At 36.9% G+C, this 14,063-nt stretch overlaps 1 long non-coding RNA gene and 1 pseudogene across 1 annotated transcript in view; both read left to right on the top strand.

Moving 5' to 3' along the window:
* LOC143651620 (uncharacterized) overlaps positions 1–14,063 on the top strand; it is a 66,187-nt gene that overhangs the window by 12,037 nt on the left and 40,087 nt on the right. The window contains exon 2 of the long non-coding RNA XR_013160076.1: positions 4,425–4,608. This is a non-coding gene — a long non-coding RNA (uncharacterized LOC143651620). The remainder of the gene's footprint in view (positions 1–4,424; positions 4,609–14,063) is intronic.
* Positions 9,335–9,871, top strand: LOC143651619 (N(G),N(G)-dimethylarginine dimethylaminohydrolase 1 pseudogene; annotated as a pseudogene).

Here is a 14,063-nt window from a genome sequence, read left to right as displayed (position 1 = left end):
AATGCAGTGCCAAACAAAGAGCAAAGGAAACCTTTAAGAGGTCCTTTGCCATGATGTATACTCTTGTGGAGGCTGGGGACTGAATTTTGGTGAGGGACTGAGAAGAGACAAAGTGCTTTTCTGTGTACCTCCAAAATCCTTGCATAAAGCATACAGCCTATATCCAAATAGCTCTTTCAGCCTTGATTAGTTGTCAGGGGCATCTTTGATTCTTACAGACCTCAATGCTTTGAGGAGGCCTAAAGCATGAGTGACTATAGAAGGGAAAGAAAGAGACTTGCAGAGTTGGATAGAAGGGTACGTGAGGTAGGGGATTATATGGGACATGTGAAATGACACAAGGAGCTGAAAGGAAGGGCTAAGGTGGTAAAAAGCAGGAAAGAAGAGCAAGGGATAATGTTCCCTGTTCCCTTTCTGATCCTCAAGCCAAAACTAGAAGGCTCTTTCTGGATTCCTCTGTCTGTACCACTCTGCTTACTTTTAAGTTTCTGGTTGTGTTACATTCAGGTGAGGGGTCCACAAGAAGAAAGAATATGTAAACACATTACCAGTTAAGTAGGATTTTGAAATCAGGTGTTCTTCCTGATCTTCTTGCTACTGTTTACTTTTCAAAGTCCTCAGGTAGCTATCCCATACATTTTAACCAAGCTTTATTAGTTGCATTCAATGGAGACAGGGTATAGTGTGCTGACTCCACCTTACCTAGCTAGTAGCTGAACTCTGGAGGCAACTGCTTTACATTTTTAATTTTGGCCAAGAAAAATTCTTTATTTTTGCTCACAAATTCATAATGTTATTCATAAAATATCACACGCACCCTAAGTGCTTCATTTTAGTCATCATTTTTAATTACTGGATTTTATGAAAATATAATTAATTTTACTTATTAATTATAATAAATTTCTTTAGTTCCAATAACAATCCACAATGTTCTTCATGAACCCCAATATTAGAACTGAGGATAATTAGTTATGAGGTAGAACAGGCAGTTTTACAGAATGAATTCATCATAAGACCCTTGGAAAGCTTAAGAAAAAAGGGACACTTTTAATGAGCTACCTTTTAAAAAGTTTTGAAATCCCTAGCAAATTTGGATGGTTCTGATCTGAGGATGGAAACTAATATAAAGAATATGGCCACAATAGTAATAAATACCAAAGTAAATCATTCCATTATAGTTCAAAGATTGTAATAGTTTATTTTAATACCAATGAGATACTGGACATTATAAATTAGAATATAATATTTTTAAATTAATGTAATATAATTTGAAGTTTGATGAGGTGCAAGTGAAATGTGAACATTGTTGATAGTGAAGTTTCTCCAGAAATTTACACATCAGCCATACTATACAAAACAAAATAAAACTAACAAACTAACTCTAATTAATAAATGTTCTTTGCAGCTACATGTAAAAGAAACAACAGAAATATGAAGTGGTTTCACTCAAGTACAGGATAAAGAACTTGGCTCCTGCATGAGAAGTGTTGTTTAATCTTTCCACTCTGTCATTAATTATTGCTTTGAAATTGTTAAATATATTGTAGTATATTATCCTTTTGTCAGATTCATAGAACACACTATATATATCGTTTATATATTTTCTGAATTTTAATTAAATGAAGAATTTGAAAGTAATAACCCCTGAATAATTACTACTTGAAACTAATGTTATATTACATGTTGTGTATAATATGTTTAAATACTCACAAAGAAACAAATGTAGTAATACACACTAATGTATAACTAACTATAAGCATATGTATGAAAAGAGGGGCACAAGCTTTTATTTTGGTACTGGACACTGGTGCAATATTTACTAGCTGGAATCAGTGGGACAGGTTGTTATTTTCAAATTCTTTTTTTTAAATTTTTCTTGGAAATTCCTAAATTTTTTCTTTTTTAACTATTGTTTATTTTTTACCATCAGCATGTATTCCTCTCTCATAAAACAATAGAATAGTCAACTTACTAAAAGCATAGAAGATTATAAAGCAATAATAAAATGACAGAGAAGAATGAGATCTCCCAACACTTCATGATCCAGAAGAGGTTTACTGCAAAGACACACTTTTCTGTATGAATAGAAGATTCACAGATGCCCCTTGGTTATTTTAATGTACTTGCATTAGCTCTTTCACTTTCTAAAACAGTAATAAGCTAATCATGGCCATTTTGGTCTTTGACATCAACACATAGTTCTTTAAAAAAAAAACAAAAAAGAACTCTGATTCTTCCCTGAAAGTACTTGGAATCAGCTGCAGGACAAAGTACTTTGTTTACAATAAAAAGGTGATTGTCATCAAAGACACTTGGGAAGGACATGGGAGGTAATCTGGAGTCCAGACTTCTGGAACTTCTGGAGCAGAAGTGTAATGATCTTGTTAACCTCATGTAACAGAGGGTGACTTCTGATCTCCAGGAAATTCAGGGAGGACTACAGGAGGGCACACTCGGCCCTAGGCAGACAGGGCCAGAGTTGAGAATAGCTACCCATTTGTGTTACTAGCAATTTTACTTTTGTCTCACTGTTTACAGTGTGTTCCACTGTATTCACTATATTCCACTTTCAAAGGAAAAGACATAGTGTATCAGTCAGGGCTCTCTAGAGAAACAGAACCTACAGGAGATATCTGTAAATATTAGATTTATAAAAGTGTTTCACATATCCATGGGGATGCAAAGTTTCAGAATTCTTAGGGCAGGCTGCAAGGCTGACAGCTCCTATGAAGGTCCTCGACAAACTCCACAGGAGAGGCTGGCTGGCTGAATAAGTGAAAATTCTTTCTTCTCCCTTAAAAGTCTTCAAGTGATTGAATTAAACTCAATGGATTGGATTCTCTTGTTGTGGAAAACACACCCTTAGATGATTGTAGATGTAATCAGTCACAGATGGAATCAACTGACTAATGATTTAATAAACCAGCCTTCTGGTGTATTAACCAGCCACAAAATATCCTTGCAGTAACAGGCCACTGCTTGCTTGAACAGACAACTGGGCACCATCACCTGGCCAAGGTGACATTTGAACTTAGCCATCATAGGTAGCCTCTATCATTTTAGTATAAAATAGTACTAAAGCTAATGTTATGGACTGAGTTGTTTACCAAAAACATATATGCTTAATACCAGACCTTGGGACCTATAAACGTGACCCCATTTGGATGCAGGATTTTTGAAGATGTTATTGGTTAAGGTGGAGCTAACCTTGATTTTGTGAGGGCTCTTAATCCAAAATGGCAGGTGTTCTTATAGAAAGAAGAATTTCAACATTAAGTAGAAGACAGATGGGGAGAGAAACAGCCGTGGGACAGAGAAAGAAATTGAATCATGTCATGAGTTGCCAGCAAGCCACTGCTAGATCCATACAGACTAGCATAATCATGGCTTTCCTACCTCCTTGATTTCAGATCTCTAACCCCAGAAATGTAAGATAATATTATCTTTTTAAGCAGCTACTCTTTGGTACTTTGTTGCAGCAGCCCTGGCAAACTAAGACATTTGGTTACCCATTCAGTGGGGGAACTGTACAAAAACTCAGATTCCAGTACAGTAATGAAGTCCTATTTGCATCTCCTTAGTATGGAGGAAAATTGTGATCTGATCTGAAAAGCAGAAAATTCCACTATCGCTCATTTAATAAGTAATGTATTGATAATACACATAGCAAAAATTCTAGGAGAAGAATTTCAAGATAGTACCATGGGAAAAAAAACTAAACAAACAAACAAAAGAAGGTAGTACCAACCATGTCATCATGTATGCAGCCACCTGTGATAGTCTCCATTTCCCTTTCTAAAGGTGATGTCTTCATTTTCACATTACTTCTTGGTGGTGTCCAACTGGTTGCTGCACCTACAGGATTTTTGCAGTGAGGAATAATGGAGAAGTAAAAGGGTGAAAACAAATATTTTCTTTTATGCAGGTAATTTTTTTTCTGAAAGGGAATATGTTTTTTAGAGTCTTGAACCTACGTCTTTTTGGTGCAATTAGTTCCTGTGGCCACCCTTTTAGCCAAGGATACTGGGATAAGTAATAATTTCTTTTATGGAGACTGTGGTAGAGGAAGATCCACAAAAGGCAGACCACAATAGATGAAGTGAATTCACAGAATCTGTAGCTTTCCCCTCTTCTGCATCTGGGGAGGAATCAGTTTTTGCAGACAGAAGATAATGCCTCATACCTGGCAATGCGAAAGTCTCCTAAATTCATCACCTCTCAAAGCCATGACCTGTTCCACTTATTTTACCTGCATGCAATTTTCCTTTCCTTTGCATGACAATAACAAAAATAACTAATTTCAAAGATATCTGGGAGACCTAGATAATTAAGCATAACAAATTAACAGTAATGGTAAGAATAAAATATAGACTCTATAAATATTAGTTGTTGATTTTTCTGCAACCTGGTATTTTTCAATTCAGGTTGGTGAATGGGGAAAGGAAGAAAAAGTCACATACAAAGAGCACAATATACCACCTCTGCTCATCATGAAGCAAACTCTCACTGAGCACTTAATCCTGAACATTCATGAAGGCAAGGAACCTGGAATTGTATCAAAGTTCATTGACAACCGATGCAGAGTGGCACATATCTAAGTATAACAAGGTAAGATGTAGCATGCATACTGGTGAACTGAAAAGGAAGCATATATTATATTCATGGATTTGTGAGTAGGATAGCAAAGCAATTGGAATCATTACATAGGAAGGACTCATATCAAATTTACATCTATATGGCAACATGTTATTGAAGAATTTTATCCTACAAAAACCCCAAACCATATTTGGTGTATTCTTGTGGCTAATTTGAATAGGAAAATGGAAGTAGTTGCAGCAGTCCATTTGCTTTTGCAAATAGAAACTGCAGCTACCACATGGCCTGTTCTTTGCCCATGTGGAGAATACACAGGTGTTCAGAGCAGAGAAAGGTCCTACTGCCCCAAATACAGCATCAGGTGGATCACAGCGAGATGGTTTCTACTGCCATATAAAGGATGTAGTTTAAAAAGCAACAGTAAATCACAGCCAGTAGAATAAGGCAAACCCAGTGTCAAATAAAAAAATAAATCTAGATTTGATAAGGAGAGCCTTTGTTCAAAAATATTATAACAGAGGAGAAAGGGATTATTGCAATAGGGAGAATGTTTTGAATATAAGGCTTTTATATACCACAAAAGATAGACAAAGGTTTTTATTTTATAGACATGAAAGAACCAGGTGTAAGGAAGTATGATGAAAGGTTAGTGTGTTCAGATCAGGGAATATATTAAGCAGAAGGTCAGTCTGTTTTGCAAGAGGGTCTTAAGTTGGGGCTGTATTCTGGCTCAGGCTGAGTGTAAGTCTAAGTTTTGCAGCCTGGGGAAAGGAGAGAATCTTAATCAAAGTAGAGTAAGCAAGCATTTCTTTCTATTGATCAGCAGAAGCAAGCATTTAGCTAACCGTTTATAAAGAAAATCAGAATTTGGACTGTGTCCATTTTGTTGCCATAGATAAACAAGGAGGCATCCATGAACCTTATCTAAGCCATTTGGGAAAGGGTAACTCTGTGTGGTCCTTGGTATTCCAGAACACAAACTTGAGGAGGATTTCTTAATCTTTGCTGTTTGGGGAATCACAGGGCTGAGGTATAATATTAAATTGTCAGAAGCCCATTTGTTCAGGACAAAGGATAGTCTTTTGTTATTGTCCAACCAAAAAGATTCTTAGAACTGAGATGGATGATGTAGGGTCTAAGAAATCTCCTAGAGGCTAATGTTGGCACTGAATCTGTAGTCAACTGATGCATCTGTTGTGAGGTGTAACTGTTATTTGAGGGTAACATCTTAACAAATATACAACACTGCTCTTTGAAAATCTTGCAGCTAAGCTGCTGATGCTCTCAGTGATATTTTCTAGAGGCATGGTTCAAGTTGTCAGGCTTTTAAATCACAGTATTTCTTCAGATCCTGGAGGAAAGAGTCAATTAGGAAACAACATGGAGATCTAGGTAGTCTGGTTTTAGTTCTCAGTACTGCCAGTAAGGGTGATGGGAGAAAAATTGGAAACATTATTTTGAATATTTGAGCCAAATATGAATGTAACTGCAGGTATTGAAAAATTTGTTAAAGGTTGAAAGATGACAGGATCTCATTCACTAAAATACTAGCAAACTGGATCCAATGAGATATTTAAAAAATTAAACACCATGAAATGGGGAATTCATCCCAGGAATGCAAAGCTTGTTCAACATAAAAAAGATCAATCAATGCAATACCCTACATAAATAGAATGAAAGAAAAAAAACCTCGTGATTATCTCAATAGATGAAGAAATGCATTTTACAAGATTCAACATCCTTTCTTGATAAAAACATCTAGAAAAGTAGGAATAGAAGGGAAATTTCTTAATATAACAAAATTTATGAAAAACCTAGAGCTAATATCATACTTAATGATGAAAGACATAGCTTTTTCCCTAAGATAAAGAACAAGAATGCCTGATTTCAACATTGTAATTCAACATTATACTCTCTTTGCAAATGACATTATCTTATATACAGAAAATATAAGAGAATCCACTAAAAATTATTAGAGCTTATAAATGAATTGAGCAAAACATTTGGGCACAAATGAATGCACAAAAAACAATTGTGTTCCTATAAACTAGCAATAATTAATTCAAAATGTAAATTAAGGAAACAATTTTACTTATGTTAATATCTAAAATAATAAAATATCTAGGAATAATTATAACTAAAGATACAAGTGATTTGTGTACTGAAAACTACAAAACATTGCTGAAGGAAATTAAAGAAATACTGAATAAATGGCAAGACATCTCATGTTTATGGATTGGAAGAGTTAACATTGTTAATATGTCAATATTACCCAAAGAAATGTACAAATTCAATACAGTATCTATTAAAATTCCATCAGGCTTTTCAGCAGAAATGGAATCCTCAAATTTATGTGGAACTTTAAGGGATGAGTAACTAAAATGATCTTTAAAATAATTACAAAAAGGTTGGAGGGCTCATACTTCCAAATTTCAAATTGTATTACAAAGCAAGAGTAAACAAAACAGTATGGGACTGGCACAAAGAGAGAAATACATCAGTAGTACAGAATTGAAGGTCCAGAAATAAATCCACATATCCATGTCCAGTTGCTTTTTTTATTCGAATGCACTTTTACTGGTATACATTATATACTCAGAAGCCAGGTAATAATCCAAAATGTACAATCAGTGGTCCACAGTATCATCATATAGCTGTGCATTCATCATCACAATTGAATTTTTTTTTCTAAAGCAATAAATTTCAAAGCACACCACAACAATTAGTTGTAGAACGTATTTCAGAGTTTTATATGGGTTACATTTCCACAATTTTAGGGTTTTTACTTCTAGCTGCTCAAGATGCTAGAGACTGAAAGAAATATCAATATAATGACTCAGCAGTCATATTCATTTGTTAAATCCTACCTTCTCTGTGTAACTCCGCTATCTCCTTTGCTCTTTCTCCCACTCTTTAGGAGTACTTGGGCTATGCCCATTCTAACTTTTTCGTGTAGAAAGGGGTTGTTAATAATATGTGATAGGGAGATGGAACTAGTTGATGTTCTGGGGAGGCTGGCCCCTCTGCATTTTAGGACTTATCTGGTCTAGGAATTCATCTGGAGGTTGTAGGTTTCTGGAAAGTAATCCTAGTCCATGGAACTCATTTTGTGGAATTGTAGAACTCAAATTGTAGAATCTCATATAATGCTGTACATGTTCTTTAGGGTTAGTGGGAATGGTTTTTGTTGGGGTTTAGCAAACTATGGTAGGTAGCAATGTCTAGCTAAAGCTTGCCTAAGAATAGGCTCCAGAGTAGTCTCTCCACTCTATTTGAACTCTCAGTTATGGCCAACTTATTTTTATAGGGGTGCTAATTACAGTGGAGAAAGTTGCAGTGCTAACTGAACTGGAGAAAGCATAGTCTTCTTCACCAAATAGTTTTGGAAAAACTGCATGTCCATATGCATAAGAATGAAGTTAGACCCCTACTTCACATCATATAAAAAATTAACTCAAAATGGATCAAGGGCCTCAGTATAAGAGCTAAAACTATAAAATTCATAGAAGATAACATGGGGCAAGTTTTCATGACCTGGAACTCAGCAATCAATTCTTATCAAGAAAGTTAAAAGACAATTTACAGAATAGAAGAAAATAATTTCAAACCATAAGTCAGAGAAGGGTTTCATATCTAGAATATATAAAGAACTTTTACAATGCAACAACAATCCAATGCTATAGTCGCAAAGTTATGTAAGCAATGTCATTAGAAGCCTTTGCCTCGGTGTATCTAGGTAAAACTTTTATGAGTAAATGCTATTAATATATGTAATTGAGGGCGTCTTTCATGTTAACTAGAGATTCTCAGTGTCTTCACTCTCCATAATATGGTCTGGTGCTTTAACTTAATATTAGACAAAAATATAGTATTGTAAGTCATTATTGAAGGTGAACATGATTGAAAGGGGTTGTCTTCACCCATGTGTCCCACTGATTAACACTAGAAACATATAAGTTCTTGTAAGAGCTACTTCAAAGGTAGAATCTTGTACAAAGAGTATATAAGTTCAGGGTATGAAAGAAAACTGCTATTGCCTGCTATGAGCTATAGTAACAGGAAAACATCAACAATACCACAGCAACACCAGGGGTAAATAACGAGGGGAGGAATAAGAGTTGAGGGGAGGTTTACACTCTCTTTTTGGTGAGGGTGTGTCTACTGGTTATCTTTCTTTTTGGAACAATGAGATTATCTAAAATTGAGAGTATTGATGGATTGTTGACTTTGGGCATTATACCTGATGAATGGAGGTAGCTGAGGGATGTACTAATTGAGAAGTAGATTGGCGAATGATGGTGTATACGTTTGATTGAAATATTGTGCTCCTACAAAAATGAATGAAGTTATGAGGCCTGCAACTTTGTGAATGAACCTGTGGGGCATCTGGTGAGGCAAAATAAGCCAGAAACAAAAGAGAAATTATCGTGTGGTCTCATTTAGAAAATGCTTATAAGAAAACAGGGGCTTAGATTGTAAACTCTTATTGCAGTCATATTTAGTCCAGAGTGGTAATTATTCTTTCTGGATTTTGAGGGGCTGTTTTATATAGTATAACCTGGTGTTTAGAGATAAGAATGAAGCCACCCCGGGAGAAACAAGCAAGGACCCACAGTTGCAGAGAGAGAGAGCCATTGAAACAAGAGCTGGTAGAGAAGCACCAACTGACATTCCATGTGCCTTCCCATATAATGGAGGAAACCCGGATGCCAGCAACCCTTCCTCAGAGAAGGTTAATATGATGAAAGAAGCATTAGAAAAACTTCAGCTCAATATAGTAGAGATTAAAGATGAAAATGCAACTTAGATGGTGGTGATGTCCTCTTCACAGGCAGAGAATTTTTTGTGGGCCTTTCCAAATGGACAAATCAACAAAGTGCTGAAATCTTGGCTGATACTTTTAAGGACTATGCGGTCTCCACAGTTCCGGTGGCTGATGCTTTGCATGTGAAGAGTTTCTGCAGCATGGCTGGGCCTAACCCGATTGCCATTGGGTCCAGTGAGTCTACACAGAAAGCCCTCAAGATCATGCAGCAGATGAGTGACCACCGCTATGACAAACTCACTGTGCCTGATGACATGGCTGCAAACTGTATTTATCTAAATATCCCCAGCAAAGGGCATGTCTTGCTGCACCAAACCCTAGAAGAGTATCCAGAAAGTGCAAAGTTTTATGAAAAACTGAAGGACCATATGCTGATCCCCGTGAGCAATTCAGAACTCAAAAAGGTGGATGGGCTACTCAATTTTTATTAACAAAAAGGTCAACTCCTGAGCTGTAGAGTCCCTCCCTTGTGGCTAGCAATCCTGCACACACAAGGCTGCTGGCTCAGTACCCACTCTCTTGTTTTCATTGACCATCTACTGGGCCACTGTGCCACTAACTCCTATTTACAAAAATTTAATTTTAAGCTTAATTGCTTCATTCTGCACCCCACTCTCACTCCTCTCATTGTGGTACCTAAACAGTGGATTAAATGAATTAAGCAATCTGGAAAATATAGCACTAATGAACTATTGAAATGTGAATAATATTAATAAGGAAAACTCATTTTCGCATTTGTACTGTCAGTGTGAAAATTGTCCAGTTGCCAATACATTCTGAGGAGTGTCTTTTTGATCAGTCCAATAAGCTGGAGTTTTTTTGTCTGTGTATTAATAATCATCTTTGTGTCCTGCAAAATTCCCTTGTGCAGATATATCCTCCCCCTTTCCCTCTTTTTTATTTTTTTACTTCTGCATTCTGAAATTTTTCTTCCAGTTACTTTCTTTTGCCTTTCCCACTTGTATCATAGTCACCTTGACCTTGCATAAAATCCAAGGTCTTGCCTTCTGGCTGCCTTTCTGCAGGTCCAGCCTGCCTGCGGACGGTCTGCCTCACTGCTGTATCTTCTGCCTCCCCACCAGAGGGGCAAACAGGCCCCTCTACAAAACAGTGACCAAAACTGGAGCAGCTATTCAGGGGAGTGTTACTATACAGAGGCGCATCCTGGCTGGGTTGGGCCCAGAGTTCTAAATTCCACAAGAAGTAGGGCACCATACCTAGGAAGGTAAATTCAGCACCAGATGGGTGCTGAGAGATTGAGAAGTTTGCAAATGCCTCGTGGGTATAACATCTTATTTTAGAATGTCTTTAAGTCACATTCCATGAATTTTTGCTTCATTATTATAAACCTTGGAGAAGAGTTTTAATTGTTCTTTATTCAACCCATTTCTATCACACACACACCCCCGACTCACCCTCTTTCCAGCCTTTTACCCTGCAGTTATCCCAGTCTAGCAGAGCTATTTCTTTCAAAAGAGACATCACATCTAAACATGATTGATGGTGTGGTACACCCAGAGGGAGCGGAGCCTTGTGGTCGTGGAGCTTGTTCAGAAAGGGACAACCTGAAACCACCCTCTGACAATGGACAACTCTACTTTAAAACATCCAAGAATATTTACTGTGGGATTCAAATAAAATGTCTTTCTTCTCTAGGCTTCAGTTTCACAATCTCAAACTGACTTGAGTCTCTCACAAAGAACAATACCACAGTGAAGGAAGAGGCTATTGTCTTACTTAAACCTGAAGGAATCAGCCTGTTAAGTGAGGGAAATGGTACTTTCCAAAGGATGGTGACGGATCCAGGCATGTTATCAAACTTCCTAGTCATCTTCACCTTTCCTGTATTGCCTGTGGCTTATTGTTTTAAAATCAAAACTCACAAAGATTAAGAAATATTACCTCAAGACTTGCTTTCTTCGCCTTTCTTTCTTCACCTATATGTTTGTAATCAAACACTTTTTATTTTGGTAGCCAAAAGAGAATTACTTTCATTCATTTCATCTTAGCAGATGGAAGTGATAAACCTCTGACAAAATCAAATCATCCTTAGCTATTATCCACCTTTTCCATTATTTAATGGTTTTTTTGGCAAAAAATTTGAAGAAATTCCCTCTCTTTCTCATTTTCATTAATATTTGCATTCATATTGTGTGCAGACATTTAATCATGAACTTCCTGTGAATGAACTTAACTTGTTCACAGTCATATTTCAAACTATCTCATTATGTATGAATAATATGTTTTATCAGAGAGAGAGAGAGAATGTTAACCACATGCCGGAGTTAATAAAGAAGAGCTGTTTTTAACAGATATGGCTGCCCTTTTGGGTTAAATCTGGCCCTGTGCTGGCAGAAGTAGAAATTCTCCCCATAAGAGTTCAACATCTCAAAAACAACCACAGAAAAATAACCCCATCAGCCAGTTTCTGGTTAATATTAAGGCTAACTGGCATATATCTTTCAATATCTTTTCTTCTACAATCCCAAGTTAAAGAACTGTTCCCTGGCCAATTGCAAGTAAATAGATTTTTCTTTTGAGCTATTTGTTTTCCAGAAGGCTGTTTTTCACTTCTCCTTTCCTTTGCTCCTTTCCCCCTTTTCTTCCTTTGTCTCAAAAAATCACTTAGAATTTGTGTGCCTCTTCTACAGAATCTTATTCTGCATCTGTTGATACCTATTAAACTGACTTCTTGTGTGATATGATTATTAGAAAACCTAAAACATATGCAGCATAGTAGTGTTACATCCTTGATGTTCTCATCTGTATAATGTTACCTTTCAAAAGGAAATATTACCCATTACATAAGTTACCATCTCTTGTCCATTGTGATTTGTAAGGATGGGTAAATGAACAGCAACCGTTTTTTTTTTTTTTTTTGACAATATAAAGACATTAAGAAGTGTATTTAGGCAAGTAAAAGTTGGTCAATAAGATTCAATTTACTAAGGACAATATAGAGAAAGTACATTATTAAGCGTTATTTCTTCAACTGTGATGGATTGTTATAGAAATCAGTAGGCAGGTCTTTCTAGTGCATACTGACTGCTCTTTTAAGCTACTGTGAACAGATTTCTAAGGCTATCTCTTCATTTTTAAGGGGGGGGAATAGTCTGTAGATGAGTATTGTGGCTTATGTAGAGCTGCATGTTAGTCTTTATAATTATTGACTCTAACATTCTACAGAACTCAAGACATGACCTCAACATGGTGTTAGATCTGTACATTTTATTTTACTGAACATCTTGTTCCAGCCAATGTATGGTTATCCATTCTGTGTGCCAAAACCAGTAATGCCTTTCACGGCTCTTTAGTCCAGAGAAGTTCTGCACTGATTTTAATTTCTTGCTATTCCAATCCTACATGTATAACAACCATGAGGGAATAAAGTGTGAATTGTACTGTTAAAAAAAAAAAGAATGAAGCCAATCAGGTCGGGATTAAGGTAAAGAATACAGGGGTAAGGTTGGCCATGGTGGCACAGCAGGCAGAGTTCTCGCCTGCCATGCCAAGAGACCTGGGTTCAGTTGCATGTGCCTGCCCATGCAAAAAAAAAAATGAGAATACAAGGGTAAGGAAGACATTGTCTATATTTTAGAACCTCATCTAATCTTTGACACCAAAGGAAGAAAGGTTTATTTTGTACAGAACCTAAATTTTCTGTAGCACATAATCTAACTCAAACTGTCTGCATAGATCATTTAAACAATCTAAACACAGGGAGCCCAGAATAAGAATAATAAGAATGAGGGCCTTAATCCATATAGCTAAATATTATGCCTGGATACATCCCAGAGTGTATTTAGCAGATAATCAAAAAGTATCGGCAAAGTTCCTTGAATGATGGGAGAAAAAATATGGAACTATTAAACTTTCTCACCAGGGAAACCCCTGATATTGTGTCACACATTAGGGGCACCCAAATCATTAAACCAATCCCTTGATCTTGAGGCCTGCACTGGTGAAGCTTATATAGGTGGCAGAAACGCTTAGGCTACCTATAGGTATGCCTAAAAGCTACTTCCAAAGGGCCTCTCTTGTTGCTCAGATTTGGCCTCACCCTTTCTAAGCGCTACTGTGCAAGTGAAATCATTGCTCTCCCCACTACGTGCGACAATACATCCAGGGGTGAAAGTCTCCCTGGTGTTGCAGGAAATGACTCAAAGGGATGAGTCTGACCCTGGCACTGTGAGATCAATGATGCCATCCTGACCAAAAAGGAGGAAAAGAAGTATAACAAAAAAGGTATAAGTTGCTGAGAGAGTTCAAATAGAGTTGAGAGGCTACTCTGGAGGTTACTCTTATGCAAGCTTCAGTGAGTCATTATTACCTACTATAACTTTCCAGACCCAACCCAAACCATTCCAGCCAATCCTCAAGAACACCTAGGTTTATGTATAAGATTCTCCTAAAGTTCCATACCTTAGGGTAACTTTCCGGAAACCTACAATCTCCAAAAGGGTCCCTGGACCAGATAAGTCCTGAAATACAGAGGGGCCAACCTCTCCAAAATATCTACTAGTTGCATACTCCTATTGCGTATTATTGACAGCCCCTTCCAATATGAAAAAGTTAGAATGGGCATAGCCAAATACACCTGAAGAGTGAGAGAAAGATCAAAGGTGATGGTGGAGTTATACAG

The sequence above is a fragment of the Tamandua tetradactyla genome, chromosome 12 (genome assembly GCF_023851605.1).
Source record: "Tamandua tetradactyla isolate mTamTet1 chromosome 12, mTamTet1.pri, whole genome shotgun sequence".
In the NCBI taxonomy this organism is placed as follows: Eukaryota; Metazoa; Chordata; class Mammalia; order Pilosa; family Myrmecophagidae; genus Tamandua; species Tamandua tetradactyla.
This window is presented reverse-complemented; position numbering and strand designations above follow the sequence as displayed.